The sequence below is a fragment of the Microcaecilia unicolor genome, chromosome 3, assembly GCF_901765095.1.
Source record: "Microcaecilia unicolor chromosome 3, aMicUni1.1, whole genome shotgun sequence".
Taxonomy (NCBI): domain Eukaryota; kingdom Metazoa; phylum Chordata; class Amphibia; order Gymnophiona; family Siphonopidae; genus Microcaecilia; species Microcaecilia unicolor.
The window spans coordinates 328,595,995-328,612,562 of NC_044033.1; the positions used below are offsets into that span (position 1 = coordinate 328,595,995).

Genomic DNA, 16,568 nt, shown 5'->3' on the forward strand with positions numbered 1-16,568 from the left:
CAGACTTTTATAAGACGTATCCCACCCTCAAGCTTGTCAGCACTTTATCGCGGCCGGCCAACCAACTGATTTCTCCCACTCCCGAAGAGGTGGAAGGCAGCCTGACCACCAATAGCCTGGCGGCCCTCACTAACCAAAGTGCTTGGAATCGGCATCAAGCAAACGGTTTCGTCCCGGTGCTGCGTTGAGCGGCTGTAGATGGAGTGGCGGTGTCGGACTGCAAATGCCACCACTGCTGCCATTAGCCTGTTCCTCCTTTAGCCCTCCTCCTCTCAGTCGGCTCATTTTACTTGTCTTCACCTGTTTCTACAAAATGACTTGCTGAAATCTTACTAAATCGTGCTATATTATGAAATTTTAATATAATGTATAATCAAATCAGCCATCTCTTTGTCTAAAAAACTGAAACTCATACTTGCTGGTGAAAGAGAAAGGATGAAGGAGGGATGCTGGATCCATGGAAGAGGCAGGAGGAAAGAGAGAGGGACACTTGCTGGACACTCAGGAAGGGGGTCAAAGGGGGGAAGAGAAAAGGAGAGATGCTGGCCCCGGGGGGGGGGGGGGGAGGGGGGGAGAAAGAAATAAACTGCCACCCAGGGGGAGGGGGGAATCAGGAGAGAAGGAAGAGCAGAGAGATGCTGTCTCCATAGGGGGTGGACTTTGCTAGAGGAAGAGGGGAGTCTGTACATGGGAGGGATAGGGACACAGAGGGGCAATGCTGGACACATGGGGTTCATAGGGACACAGGAAATGATGCTGATAGAGTTGGAGGGACATAGACACAGCGAGGCGATGCTGGACATGGGAGGGGGATAGGGATACAAAAAGGTGATTGGATTAATAGGGACATGGAGTGTTGCTGGATAGAGGGGTGAGAGGACTGATGCTGGCCAGGGCACATAGGAGAGAGCAGACATGCCAAATAGACAAGGAGACACTGTCAAAAATATTAAGATAAGACAGAAGAATGGTAACTAGAAACTGGAACCAGCAAGATTAAAAAAAAAAAAAAATGACCAAACAAGAAAGGTACAACACTTAAAGTTATTTTCTATTTACTGAGTAGAATATCAGTTTTTGGAATATACATCAGCCACAACTTAAGTTAAACATGGCTGGGCCCACAAGAAAAACTTATCTCATTGGCAATCTGTCTCAAACATAGGGTGATAAATCAGCCTTGGGATGGGCATAGGCCACCCTTGGCTTCTCTGTTTGACCTATGCATGAATTAGGCTCAGATGCTTTCTGTAGGTGTTTCCATAACATTTGTGCCTGTCATTTTCCCTTAGGGATGCAGGCAGCACCAGCGGGAAAATAGCTGTTTTCAAGGTAACCATCGAGAGTGTTTCTTTAAGGAGAACGAGCCCGGAGCTTTGTTTAGAGACCGATTCGGTAACGTCTTTAAATTGCTTGCTGTTGTAGTCGTCGCTGGATGTTGTTCCGGCACAGATTTTTTTTTTTTTTTTTTGGTCAGAGCGTGTGTGTGTCGGTGTGGGACCGACGCAACCCGAGAGTCTCGCGGCTTCCTTCTCCTCTCCGGCGCCATTTTGTGGCGGCACTGGCAGTAAAGCTGCAGAAGAGAGGAGGACGAGTATCAAGGGGGAAAAGAGAAGAACAAGACGAGGGAAGGAGGACGGCAGCAACAGCAAAGGGGGGCTGAAAACGTAGAACAAAAACGGAAAGAGGGCCGAAAATAGTATTAGACTAAAATACCAGAGAGAACGAAGAGGAAGGAGAGTGTGCGTGTGTGTGAGAGAGAGAGAGGCGCGCTGAGGTGGGGACCCCGTGGCGGCGGCGGAGGAGGAGGCGGAGAGGGGGAGGCCGGAGGGCCAGGGCTCGGGAGTGTCAGACTGCCGAGGTGAGTGAAGTGGGAGCTGAATGGGGGTGCGGGTAGATTTTGCGGAAAGAAACTCCCTTTACTAGGCTGGAGAAGGGAGCCGCACTTGCCACCATCGACACAGACAGTCCTTTCTTATATATTTTTTTGTTTTTCACACGCCCCCTCTCTCCCGCCCAACTCCCCAGGAAACGAGAGTCAGTCAACTGCAGGGTATTGCGTGGGTCGCGGAGAGGAGAAGGAGCCGCGGCTGTCTTCTTGAGGTCGGCGGTGTCTCTTTCTGGTCCTCCTCTCTCACGTAGCGAGAGCCATTTTGGACGCGGCGCTTGAGAGAACCACATAATAACCGACGGTGTGTAACGCCTTCTTCTCCTTTGCGCACTAGTATTTATGCTGGCTTTTTCGTTTATGAAAACGTGACTTCCGATGTTAAAAAAAAGGCGTCACACACCGCAGTGACTATACGTTTATGTAGTTTTACTTTGTGGTGGGTCCGGGTTAGTGCGGATGATTTTATTATATTGTGCTGAGGAGGGGAAGAGAAGGACAAGAAGAGCGCTTCGGCCTGTTCTTTGAGTGGTTTACCAGAGAAAATTAAATTACAACAAAAAATCTTGTACCACCCAGATAGGCTGGGTGCTGTTAATCGATACAAGAAGGAGGCCCCGTTTGAGAGCAGTAAAAACGAGTTTTAGTATTGATGCTCTGTTCGCCGGCAGCATTTATTTTTCTTTATAAATAAGTTGTGTTAATTCTTTCTTTTTTTTTTTTGTTCTTTCGTTTCACTTAGTTTAAACCTTATGAGTCTTTAAATGACTAAATCTTTAGGAAGCAAACAATTACAATAACTTATCCTGGATATATTTAATTTAACATATTAATGCTGGTCTTTGGGTTCAGTTTTCAAACTGTTTTTATAAAGAAAAGTCTGTAACTTGTCACTTTCACGTTGTTTTGCGATGTAATTGTAAATATATAGGACATTTTAAAATTTTGAAGTTTTATAAATGATTACACTAAACTTGCCTCCGGGGTATTTTCTGGAGGAGGCACGAATTTTTCACTTGCAGGCACAAAATGGGAAAGTACCCTTGCTTATATCTGTCTGTATTTATTTGTTGGGACTTATTAATCGCTTTTATGAAGAGATTCACCCAAAGCGGTGTTTTTATAATTGGAGGGGAGAGGAGGAAAGGAACAGCTAGGGACTGGTGTTAAACGAATACACAATGCTATCAAGTCTTCTCTGGGGGTTTAACTTAAGGATCCTGTTTTTTTGTGTGTGTGTTTCTTGAACAAGTTTTGAATAATATTACATATTCTTTATGGTTGCAAGATTGCAAATGTGCTTAGCAGTATTTTAGGTTTTTCCAAGTAAAGAACTGGCAGAGTGGACTGAAATTGGGAGATGGGTCTCATCTTCTTACAAACATTTAAATTGAACAAATGGACCTGATTTTGTATTTCTATGAACTTAGTTTCGATCCATCCAGGGGCAGTGGTTCAGCTTTTTGGTTGTAGGGTTCAATCTCCTGCCCCTCCCCAATCTCTCTAGTTTCTGATGCTGCCAGTGAACAAAATATTTAGAGCCCATGACTCCTTCTGTTTTCAAACCCCATTCTGCTGCATGTGAGTTCATCACTGGAATGTAATGAATGGAGAGTAATTGCTTAGTGAATATACAGTACCTTTCTTTTCTATTAGTTCTTTTGACTTTCTGTTTTGTACGTCTCATGGTGTTAAAATAAATGACATGAAACATCTAATTCTGGATTCAAGGGAGAAATTATAAATTAAAGATTATTCTAAAATTCTCAGAGTAATAATTGATTCAGATCTGGCTTTTGAACTGCAGTTAAACGCCTTAACACTTTTATTTTTATTCCATATAGTTTTAGAAGTGTGGCGCAAGCTATACTTTTGCCATATTTGGACTATTGCAATTCATTATACGGAGGCCTTTCAGATAAATTGGTTAAGAAATTGCAATTTTTGCAGAACAGGCAGCGAGATTGATATTTGGATTAGATAAATATGAAATGGCTACTGCTCTGTGTTATAATCTAAATTGGTTTAAAATTAGTCATAGGATAAGAAGAAAACCTGCATTCCAGGAGAATGACATTAATAGTCTTTATAAAAAAACAAATTACACCAGTATTTATCCATCACAATTTGCTTCTGATCTATAAATAGATGAGTTTTGAAAGATTTTCAGAAATCTTCACGCCTCAAATTTCCTGATCTGTAAAGGTAGACTTATTCTAGGTTTTTACTCCCCAATATAAGAAGGAGGATTCTAAATAAGATTTTCATTGCATTTTTCTAACCAGTGGATAACAGTATTAAATACCGTTCCTTACGCGCTGTATTTAAAGATAGTGAGAATTCAAGGTTACATTTGGAGTTTTGTCTCCATATAATGACTTATAAATAAGACAAGCTAACATTGTTACTGTGATCCACTTTGAATCTGAATAGACTTTAGCGGACTATAAGAACTGTATAGCATTAGCAAAATATGAACTTTTTTTTTGGTTGGGAAAAGATTTCACATGCTTTCTTCAATTTCTCTTTGTAACTGTTGAGGTTGCCAAGTCTCCAGGGACATTTATTTATTCTTGACATTTATACCCCACATTAGTCCGAAATAGACTGAAGTTCAGTGTGGCTTACAGACAAACAATAAAGTGAATAAAACATAATGTACAGAATATAACACATTACAAGAAGTTCAAGAAGCAAATTAATACATGTGCAATAAGTAACCAGTGGTTTAGACTATCGGCATTGAAATACATCATCTTAGTGTTTTTTTTTCTAGAAATATTAATGCATTACATTCCAGTGTACTACTAATGGCTCTAAGGAACCATATATATAAATTCTTAATTTGGGATTGTATTCTTGATAGTTTTGAAGGTTTGGTCATGCCTTTTCTTAGGATCATATGGTAAAGGGTATGAGTACAGTGCACAGATGTTTTAATGTCCCATTATGTCTGTATTGGCTATCATTTTATAATGAAGTGTGAAACTGGTGCAGGCAGAATAAGAGCTATTATAGCTATGTTGAAAGCGTTGCAAGATTCTGGCGACATTAGGAACAAAAAGAATGTCTGTGCTATCCTAAATAGCATTTCGATGATAGCTTTGCTTAGTATACCTTTCATGCTTGAGAGAGCAATTTAGTTGAACCTAAACTTAGCACTTAACCCCAGATCCTATATATGGTGCCCAAAGTTGGGTGTGGTACTGAGATGTGTTAACAAGCTCTCATTATTGGGTACCAACAACCATTATTGATAATTGGCGCTCATTAAAATTTGTGTGCACATCTGGCTACGTGCTATTCTATAAGACAGGGCACCTAACTCCCATAGTGTGTGTCCCAAAATGGGTGTGGCTATGGGAGGGGCATGGGTGTGTCGGGGCATTCTGAAAAGTTGCATGCCTAGTTATAGAATACTGGGTGTGTCTAACCTGGGTGCCAGCATTTACACCAGGTTTCAAGTGTAGTAATTGGCACTGCATTAGTGCTTAGTGCCGATTTGGTTTTTTTTGGCACCAATTTTTGAGTGCTATTTATAGAATTCCTCAATTGCACACCAAAATTTATAAAATACTAATCAGTTGTGCACTTTGCAAAGTATACTTGGGCATATTAATTTTGGCAGTTGTGCTTAAATTTTGGCATGCTTAAGATGCTTTAGCGCTAGCATTCTGTAACAGGTTCGGTGTGCTCAGACTCTGTTTTAAAGTGCACCCCTTTGGTGTCTTAATTTAAGTGCCACTTTATAGAATTGCCACCTAAATCTAGTACCTTAGTTTAGAATGGTTTTACCAGAGTTGATAGACTACATAAGGATGTTTCATATCTTTCATCATACAGTGGAACCCTGACATAAAGCAGTGATCGGGATCCATAAAATATCATTTTGTTAAATGCAGGGTCGTGTTATATCAGGGTCAGTAGAACGTGAACGCAATTGAACCAAAAATTGATCTGTTGCAAAAGATTTATTTGGTAAAAACCAAGACAGCATTCACATAACTGTGTACATTATGGCTGAACTACTGTATGTTCAAAGTTAATGGCACATACAATATTGTACTAGTACAGGAACTTATCTAGTATGGTTTTCTTAATGTAAACTGTTGGCTTCTTGCAAAATCAAGAATGTTTTGTAGCTGTAAAATGTTGATCTCCACATCCTGGGTTTTTAGCCATCTCAAACTTGCCTCAAGCTGTTCTATAGCCCAGACCTGGTCCTGGAAGCACCCTAGCCAGTCAGGTTTTCAGGATACCCACAATGAATAGTCATATGAGAGAATCTGCATGCAGTGGAAGTAGTGTTTGCAAATCTCTCATGAATATTCATTGTGAGTATCCTGAAAACCTGACTGACTGGGGTGCAGGTTTGGGAACTGCTATAGCCTCTGACACTTTTGGTGGAGGAGCAGGAGGAACATAGTCATCATCGTCCTCATCAGCGTTGTCTTCTGATGGTGTTGGTGTGACCTTTCGTTGAACATTTGCCACAATTTCTTCATCAGTTACATGCTCGTAAGTGGGGCATTCATCGATTGAAACCCAATTCAGAATGCCACTATGCACATTTGAATTTTTGTAATGCCTCTTCAGCTAACTGCATATTCTCCGGAGCAGAGCCCCCCCCCCCCCCCCCCCCCCCCCAAAAAAAAAAAAGCTTCTTCATGAACATCTTCCTCATCAATTGTTGGTGAAGGGAATATGGAGTCAAACTCCCTCATCCAGCATCACTCAATGCAGGTTACTGAGATAGCATCCCAGGCCTTTTGCAACGTGGTGGCAGACTTCTTTTAGGTTGCCAGCGCTACATCAACTGTGGCAGTGTTATCTACCACCATCTTCTTAATTAATCACGTTGGTAGTTTGTTTTAAACACTAAATTATGCACTGGTCTAGGGGTAGGATCTCCAAAGTTGTATTATTTCTTAGGTAAGACACTATGATGTTACCATCATGGCTCACGAGTTCTTCTGCTGAAGGGTGTATTAGGCAGTTATCCAGAAGAAGTATGGCTTTTTTCTCTTGTTTATGTAAATAAGCTCTAACAGCTGGCACGAAGGATTTATGAAACCAGTTTATAAAATTGAAGAGTTCATCCAAGCATTTTTGTTTGTATATGGAAAAGGCAAAGATTTCTTATTAATACTAATAAGTAGAAGGCAGTGGAGTACTGCTAATAGTGACAGCAGGTATTTTGAACTCACACCTAGACGTTTTCTACAAACAGAGGAGTCAAATATCATAATAATGAGCAGCTGTCTTTCTTCTATGTTTGTGCAGCGCTGCGTATGCTTTGTAGCGCTATAGAAATGCTAAATAGTAGTAATAGTAGTAGTAGTAGATGGAGGAAAAAGCCTCAGTTGACCCTTACCACTTTATTTAGTGATGGATAAGGTGAGAGAGCACAGTAAAAATCAGCTCCCAAAGTTTTCAATTAAATGCACTAGTGAAGTCCATATTGCCAGTCCTGATGAAGGAAGCAAAATAATGGCCACCGTTGGGACTGTTTCAGTGGTGACCAATTATATGGAAGCCTGTTTTAGAAAAACTTTTTGGAAAATCCTTAACAAAATTTATTTGATTTGAGTATTGAGTTTTGAAAAAAAAAAAAAAAAAGAATATTGGGCACTGGAGTTTTGCCAGTGATGATACTGGAACCCTTTAAGTAGAGAATGACACGGGGACAAAGTTTGTCCCCATCCCTGTGGGCTCTGTCCTCATCTGCAGAAGCCTTGAACACTTATGAGTTTATATTTAAATCTTTTTATTAAAGTATAAAAAGGAATAATATGCTGTGCAACTGTTGTGTATAAATTAACAAGTAGAAAACAATAAGAATGAGCAGCTATAATAACCCTCCTTCCCACCACCACCACCCTTCCAACCCCAACAATAGGTGAGTACTACACCAAGGAATCCTAATTCACACTGTTTAAACTGTCCAGGGGTATAAAATACAACCCGTTCTATCTATATACCCTAGATGGGAAAAATATGCCCTATGAAGCACTGCTATGTTTTTAAAATCTGTGGATAAATAAGAAGTCATCAACAATCTCAGGATTCAATCTATCCCTCCTGTCTTCCACAGTACTTCCTGGAATAGAAGTTGTCTTCTTAGAAGATGTGCTGGTAGCAGGATGTACAGGATTTCCTATGCAAATTTTGCTAGGTGTGGCCAGTATGTTTGCTTGTTTTTTTTCCAAAAAAATCAAAATATCTTTGTAGGCATTACTCAAACATAATAGTCCAGTTCATTAATAGGCTTCAAAGAAGAAAATGACACACGGACAAAGTTTGTCCCCGTCCCTGTGAGCTCTGTCCCCGATCCCATCCCCGCGCTTACTTCAGTTCCCTGTCCCCTTGTCATTCTTTACCTTTAAGGCCATTACAAGTGAAGTGGTAAGGGTTGACCGAGGCTTTTTCCTCCATGTGCTCATTATTATGATATTTTGACTCCTTTGTTTTGTAGAAAAGATCTAGGTGAGAGTTAGATTTCGTATTTACATGGTGAAAACAACACCTCAGTGATTTAGACTTCCCAATCGTGAGTGGCTTTGAACGTAGACTCTTGCATAGAAACATGGAAAAATGTAGGCAGATGAAGACCATATGGCAGTGTTTCCCAAATCTGGTCCTGGAGGCATCTCAGCCTATCGGGTTTCAGGATACCCGCAGCAAAAGCGGGTCCCGAAGGCTGTCTACTCTGTGTCCCCTGCTGGTAGATGGACACAACTCCCCAGTTCCTTGATTCATCTGCTGCCACTAAAGGAAAGAAAATTATCAGTAGGTAAGGCATAATTTTAACATCTGTACCACGTCGGAGTCATCGGTGCTGTCTGATTCATGGAATGGCAACTCCTGCTGTGCCAGTTGCTTCCTCTTTGTGAGGAATGCTCGGCAGGATGGACCTGGTTTTGGTGAAAATATCCGCCGTCTTGAAACGCTGTGTTAGCGGCTGAACCTGTGAGACTACAAGGAGGAATCCCCGAGGGGGGGGGGGGGCTCCCTCTAGAGTTCGTTTTAGTGATGTGTAAAGCATTTTTCCCCAGAGGACAAGCAGGCTTCTATCTTCTCACAAGTGGGTGACGCCACCATATCGCACAGTCCAGCATTTGCCATAATAAAAAATGAGAGCTTTGTGGAGCTCCAGTGCAAGTGCCCTCCTGCTTGTGCAAATACGGTCTCCGTTATCCTTTTTCCGCATAAGGAGAAGGTGCTGTTTCTTGTCCTTGCCTCACTCGCCCGTTTTTTTAGCTGTTTTGTGCCTGCCGCCTATTTTTTTACCGTCTTCTCTTTGGCTCCTTTTTTTAGGAACCCTTTTTTTTTTTTTTTACCCTTCCTTTAATTCGTTTTGCCAGGTTTTAAGTTTTCTTATTTTTTTCCTTTGTCATCGGGCTAATTTTAGGCCCTGACTTTGGCTGGGTCTCTCCCTTTGTTTTTCTCCATGCCTTGCCCCTTTTTCAGGCACCATTGAATAGCTTAATTTAGCCGACGAGGTGTTTCTGTCCATGTCCACGATGATTCCCAGTGGCGTCAAGCCTATACCTGGTGCAATTGGACTATCTCAGGAAAAGACACCTATTGGTGTCTGCAGTGCCTTAGGCTCGACCATAGCCCTGCTAACTGTGTTTTCTATCTTCACATGAAGAAGAGAACCCTCGGGCATTTTCAAAAGAGAAGGGCGCCCCTCTTCCGACACAAATCGGGAGAGGGGCGTCCTCTCAGGGTCACCCAAATCGGCATAATCGAAAGCCGATTTTGGGCGTCCTCAAGTGCTTTCCGTCACGGGGATGACCAAAGTTCACGGGGGCATGTTGGAAGTGTTGCGAAGGCGGGACTGGGGCATGCCTAACACATGGGCGTCCTCGACCAATAATGGAAAAAAGAAGGGCGTCCCTGACGAGCATTTGGCCGACTTGGTCCATTTTTTTTCATGACCAAGCCTCAAAAAGGTGCCCGAACTGACCAGGTGACCACCGGAGAGAATCGGGGATGACCTCCTCTGAGTCCCCTAGTGGTGACTAACCCCCTCCCACCCTGAAAAAAACAACTTAAAAAACTTTTTTTGCCAGCCTGAAATGCCATACTCGGGTCCATCACAGCAGTATACAGGTCCCTGGGAAGGGAGGTATGTGTGTGTCAGCGGAGGCATAGCGAAGGTGTGGACGCCCTTGCAAACATTTTGGACGTCCTAAACTGCCCCCCCCCCCCCCCCACAGGGACAGCCAAATTTCAAAGGAGCAGAGTGGAGGAGTGACCTAGTGGTTAGAGCACTAGTCTTGCAATCCAAAGGTGGCCGGTTGAAATCCCACTGCTGCTACTTGTGATCCAAAATCCAAATAAATAAAGGGGATGTTGGAGGCATAGCAGGCATGGGCGTCCTGACAGAAACATCTAGGCATGGGTGTTCTCAACTGCCATCGCAGGGACAGAGGCATAACGAAGGACATCCTTCACCCATACTCTAAAAAAAAAAAAAAAAAAAAAAAAAAAGACGTCCTTGATGAGCACTTGGACGTTTTCACCTGGACTTGTATTTTTCTAAGGTTGTAGATGGCAATTTATTTAAGGTTGTAGACAGCTATTATACACGCAGCTTGCATGTATGAAGCCGTCTTTGGCATGAGCAGAGCAGCCACGCATAATGCTTGGCTGCTCTGCACTGGCTTCCCCTCCTTAAGAAGGAAATTGTGTGCAAATGAGCTAACAGTGAGCAGCTCATTTGCATGCGATTTCCTTCATGCGTGCCCGTTCCTTTCCGAATCACTAAGGGATCGGTAAGGGAAGAGATTTTTCCATTTAGTTAGTGCATCGGTTAGTCCACTGCAGTGCCCCCTAGGGTGCCCGGTTGGTGTCCTGGCATGTCAGGAGGACCAGTGCACTACGAATGCTGGCTCCTCCCATGACCAAATGAGTTGGATTTGGTCGTTTTTGAGATGGGCGTCCTCGGTTTCCATTATGGCCGAAAACCGGGGACGACCATCTCTAAGGTCGACCATCTCAACATTTATGTCTACCATCTCTAAGGTCGTCCTAAATGTTTAGATATCTTGTTTCGATAATACGGGTTTCCCTGCCCCCTTCGCGGGGATGTCCTGTGAGGACGCCTTCATGAAAACTTGGGCGCCCTGTTCGATTATGCCCCTCCCTGTTTCCCTAGAGGCTAACTGTGAGAAGATTTTTGGAGCCAAGTCCAGTTCATCGAGGTCAGAGGCGTTGGCATCGTCGAGCATCGGTAAGCATGGCTGCTTCTAGACCCTTAGACAGTGGGAGCAGTGAAGCATCGAATGGGTCTCTACCTGTCTTGAGACCGCCTGCTATGTAGGCTTCCACCCCCACCCTGAACCGTCCATCATCGGACCCTACTCCAAGGCGACATGAGGATTTGACATCATCCTTATCAGCAACAAGGAGCCTTTGTGACACACTTCGGGCGAAGGCCAAGAAGCATCATCATCAGTCACCCTCGATGCATGGTGCCGGGAGCTCCGGGGCATCGAAGGATTCCATTAGTGTTGCCATACTAGGACAGACCAAAGGTCCATTAAGCCCAGTATCCTGTTTCCAACAGTGGCCAGTCCAGTTCACAAGTACCTGGCAAGATCCCAAAACAGTGCAATACATTTTATGCTGCATATCCCAGAAGGAAGCAGTGGATTTTCCCGTCTATTTTAATAACGTTGAACTTTCTTTTAGGAAGCTATCCAAACCTTTTTTAAACCCCACTAAGCAAATATTTTCTCTGATTCTTTTTAAATTTACTACTTTGTAGCTTCATTCTGTGCCCCTAGTCCTAGTATTTTTGGAAAGAGTAAACAAGTGATTCATGTCTACCCATTCTACTCGACTCATTTATTTTATATATGTCTATCCTATCTACCCTCAGCCATCTTTTCTCCAAGCTGAAGAGACCAATCCGTTTCAGCCTTTCCTCATAGGGAAATCGTCCCATCCCCTTTATCATAATTCCACTATATCTTTTATGAGATGCCCCTCTTGTTGACTTGCCTCCTGTGCATTTATGCCACATAAGTATTTGAATGTCTCCCGATCATATCTCCCCTCTTCTACTTCTACTACTAATAATCATTTCTATAGCGCTACTAGACATACACAGCACTTTACACATTATATACAGGTACGTTCTTTATCCATAGAGGGCTCACAATCTTCCCTCTCCCGCCTTTCTTCCAAAGTATACAAATTGTAGTAGAACACAGATTTTATAGCCTGCTATGATTTCCAGAAAAGAATTTTATCACATCAATTTTATTCTTTCCTTTTGAAAAGTTTTTGGAGGTTCTGCTCTGTTGTACTATGTTGTTTGTGTAAAACCTAGCCTCTCCTGTTCTACGAAGAGACTTAACTGTATCTGATTATCAGGACTGGTGTTAGATAGACAGGGGCCTAGGGCAAAGACTGAGGAGGAGGTGCCAAAGCCTTCCTGTCACCCGAGAAGCATTGGCACCGGGAGGATCACTCCCCTCCACCCAAGAGGTGCTGATGCGCCTGTCTCAAGCAGCCAAGATCCTGCAGGTGCTTTCGCCTATTGTACCTCCTGTTGTGGCCCTGCCTGGCCCTCAGCCTGCGGTGTGGCCTCTGGTGCTGCTTGTGGCCCTGTTGTCGACTGCCATTCAAGCGGGCAACCCCTCTACATCGGTGGAGGAAGGTTCGCTGCAGTTGAAAGGCGGGAGTCGACATAACACTCTCGAGGACATGGCTTTTCGGCATTGAGGCAGGTGCTATCTCAACAATCCTATAGGGAGATTCTGTCCGACACCAAAGAGAAGCACTCATGGGATTCAGAGGAGGATTCTAGATACTTTTCCTCAGATGAGTCTTATGGGATTCCCTCTGAACTCTCCCCTCCACCTGAAAGGAGTAGTTCTCCACCGGAGAGCCTTCCATTTCCATCTTTTGTAAAGGAAATGGCTGATGCCATTCCATTTCCTTTGGAAGTGGAGGATGAGTCCAGGGCCAAGATGCTCGAGGTCCTGGCCTATACATCTCCTCCTAAGGAGGCTGTGGCAGCACCTCTCCACGAGGTACTCGGGGAAGGCCTTATCAGCAACTGGGAGTTCCCTCTTAAGGTCCCTGTCATGCCCAAGAAGATTGACACCCAATATCAGATACATGATACATCTGGTTTTGATAGGCCTCAGTTGTATCACAATTTCATAGTGGTGGAGTCTGCTCTCAAAAGAGCTAGGAGTTCCAGGGACTATGCCTCTGTGCCCACAAGCAGAGAAACTAGAACCCTGGATTCTTTTGGGAGGAAGATGTACCAGGCTTCAATGCTCGTCTCCTGTATACAATCCTACCAGCTCTTCACGATAGTCTGCTTGTGAAATTCAGTGCGACAGCTGTCGGACTTGGTTGACATGCACCCTCCGGAGCAGGCCGAGCCTTTTCGCTAGTTGGCCAAGCAGCAGAAGGTGTGTCAAAAAGCTCTTGGCCAGGGACATTTATGACACTTTAAATGCGGCATCCAGGATCTCTGCTCAAAGTATAGCAATGCATAGACAGGGGAGCTAGTTTCCCAAGGTTCCCTGTACTACTATATGCAGCCCTTTGGTAGGGGCAGGCGAGGAGGCCAAGTCATTGGTTTTGCCTCTCAAGCTCAGTCGTCCCACGCCCAATGAGGGTGTAGGGGCCCATTTTCCAGTTCTGGTTGGAGCACGATTGAGAGATTTTCTTTTGGAGGTGTGCCTAAATTACTTCGGACCAATGGGTTCTCAATATCATTCGCGTCGGGTACACTCTCGAGTTCTCTCACTCTCTGCTAGACGCCTTCTTAGAATCCCCCTGTCTCTCATGTTTAAAGGCTGTGGCAGAGAGACTCTGGACAGGCTGGTCATTTTGCGAGCAGTTTGCTCTGTTCCAGAACTTGAACGGAGCTCACACAGGTATTCCATCTATTTTGTAGTTCCAAAGAAGGAAGGTTCCTATTGTCCCATTCTGAATCTCAAACGAGTCAACCAAGCACTTCGAGTATCCCTTTTCTAAATGGAAATGCTGCAGTCAGTTATTGTGGTCTTGCATTCAGGAGAATTTCTCACGGCCCTAGACTTGACAGAGATCTAATTGTACATCCCCATTTGGTATGTGCACCAGAGTTTCCTCTGCTTTGCTGTTCTGGGTTAGCACTTTCAGTTTTGTGTGATGCCGTTTTGGCTTCCAACGGCCCCGAGGACGTTTACCAAGATTATGTTGGTAGTGGCGGCTGCCCTTCGCAAACAGGGCATTCTGGTCCATCCTTACCTGGACGGTTGGCTGATCAAGCAAAGTCGTTTCAGGAAAGTTGTCAAGTGATTGCACAGGTGGTCCAGTTCTTGGAGTCCTTGGGTTAGGTGATCAATCCGCTCAAGAGCTGTTTGCTCCTGATTAAGACTTTGGAATATCTGGGAGTCACTTTTGACACACTTCGTGCTTCTTCCATTACAGTGCATCCTCAAACTGCAGAGTCAGGTGCGAGCCCCGTGTGCTCACATTTTTATGTGCTTGGGTCAATGGCGGCAGCCATGGAATTGGTGCAGCGGGCCAGGGCTCACATGTGGAGTCTCCAGTGGTCTCTTCTCTCCAGGTGGTCGCCTCAGTCGGACTACTTGTGGGTCAAATTGCCTTTGCCAGCGAAGGAACGTCGGGATACCCGGTGGTGGCTTTGGACGAACAACTTGTCGAAAGGTGTACTGCTGGATCATCCATGTTGGACGGAGGTGACCATTGATTTCAGCCTCAGGCTGAGGAGCTGTATGTATGGGTCAGCTGGCGCAAGGTCGGTGGTCCATAGAGAAAGTGAGTTACTCCATCAATCTATTGGAAACCATTAGTCGAATTTCGGAGCCTCCTCGAGGGCAAAGTGGTGCGCATGTTATTGGACAATGCTACGATTGTGGTGTATGTCACTCGACAGGACAGAACAAAGAGTTCCAGCTTGGTGCAAGAGATGGCTATGTTCATATCTTTGGTGGAGCGGCACCTCAAGGATCCGTCGACCTCGCATGTCGCGGGAGTCCTCAGTGTGCAGGCGGATTTCCGCAGCTGCCAGACTCTGGATCCAGGAAAATGGTCTCTTGGCTCCAGGCCATTTGAGGAGCTAGTTCACAAATGGAGCTTGCCAGTGATGGACTTGATGGCAATTCAGAGGAATGTCAAGGTACCACGTTTCTTCAGTCACAGGAAGGAACAGGACTTGGAGGGCTTGGATGCTCTACTTGGACTGTGGCCAACGGGCCTCCTGTATGTGTTTCCTCCATGACCTCTCTTAGGCCGGTTCATTCAACGCATAGAAAGACACGCAGGTCTGGTGGTCCTGGTGGCTCCGGATTGACTAAGGCATCCATGGTGTGCAGATCTCAGATGGTCGGTCTTCTGTCTCAGGGACCGGTGATCATGCCAAATCTGCTCGGTTTTTGAGAAAGCGTGGTTGTTCAGTAACTGTGATAGGTACAATGTTGCTTTCTTGCCGGCGATCTACCTCTTAAGCATATGCTCTTATCTGGAAGAATTTCGAGGTGTGGTGTGATTGTGGGGTCACTCTGTTGCATGCTTCCTTGCCCACACGTTTTAGATTTCCTGCAGGATGGATTTCAGAAGGGCTTGGCATTAGCTTCCCTTAAGTTACAGTTAGCAAGTTGGCTTCTCGGGGGTGTGTTAAAGGCAAGCCTTTGGCTAGTCATCCAGATGTGATTTGGTTTCTGAGAGGTGCAAATAGCTTGTACACGCCTAGGCGGCCTTCCTTTCCATCTTGTTCAAGTCATTTAACCCTCCATTGTCCCAGGTACAAATAAGTACCTGTATATAATATGTAAACCGCTTTGAATGTAGTTGGGAAAAACCTCAGAAAGGCAGTATATAAATCCCATCCCCTTTCCCTTAATCTGGTTCTCTCGGTTCTCATTCGTCGTCCTTTTGAGCTGCTGCCTTCAGTTTCCGTCAAGGACCTTACCTTAAAAATCAGAGTTCTTGGTCGCCATTTTGTTGGTGAAACAAGTGTCTGAATTACAAGCTCTTTCTTTCCAAGCTCCTTTTTTTTTGGCGTTCCTAGCGGATCATGTGGTGTTGCGGCCAGTTCTGTACTTTCTTCCAAAGATTCTTTTGTCCTTTCATAGTAATCGGTCTTTGATCATTCCAGCCCTCGGTTCTTCCAAAGGGTGGGAGGAGCAGCGGGCGTTGCGCAAGCTGGATGTCCAAAGGGTGCTAAAGGAGTATGTATGGCAGAAGGAGTTTCTCTGGTCTGACCATATTTTTATCTTGCTTGGTGGTGTTCATAAAGGTATGGCGACATCTAAGCTTACGCTGGCCAGGTGGATTAAGGAGGCGATTAGCTTGGTGGTGTTCATAAAGGTATGGCGACATCTAAGCTTACGCTGGCCAGGTGGATTAAGGAGGCGATTAGCTTGGCCTATATTCTGAAAGGCAGACCGGTTCCAGATGGAATTGAAGCTCATTCTACCAGGGGGCAGGCTGCGCCCTAGGCGGAGCATTCTTTGGTTTCTCCAGTGGCTATTTGCAGAGCGGCCATCTGGTCTTCCTTGCATGCGTTTGTCTGGCATTACTGAGTGGATTTCCAGGCACGTTGGGAAGCGATTTTTGGTTGACTGATACTGTCTGTGTGGCTGGTTGTGTCTCTCCCTTGATTGACTGCATTGATACTTCCCACCAGTCATTCTGG

At 44.5% G+C, this 16,568-nt stretch overlaps 1 protein-coding gene across 3 annotated transcripts in view; it reads left to right on the forward strand.

The window, feature by feature from the left end:
* Nucleotides 1-1,312: 1,312 nt before the first annotated feature.
* Nucleotides 1,313-16,568, forward strand: part of WTAP (WT1 associated protein) — a 220,861-nt gene continuing 205,605 nt past the window's right edge. Inside the window, exon 1 of one of the 3 annotated variants that reach the window (XM_030198401.1) lies at nt 1,313-1,332. The gene's annotated coding sequence lies outside the window, so the exon portion shown is untranslated. Of the gene's footprint in view, nt 1,333-1,533; nt 1,862-1,918; nt 2,193-16,568 lie in introns of those variants that run through there. The other 2 variants (XM_030198399.1, XM_030198400.1) reach the window with 2 other exon arrangements.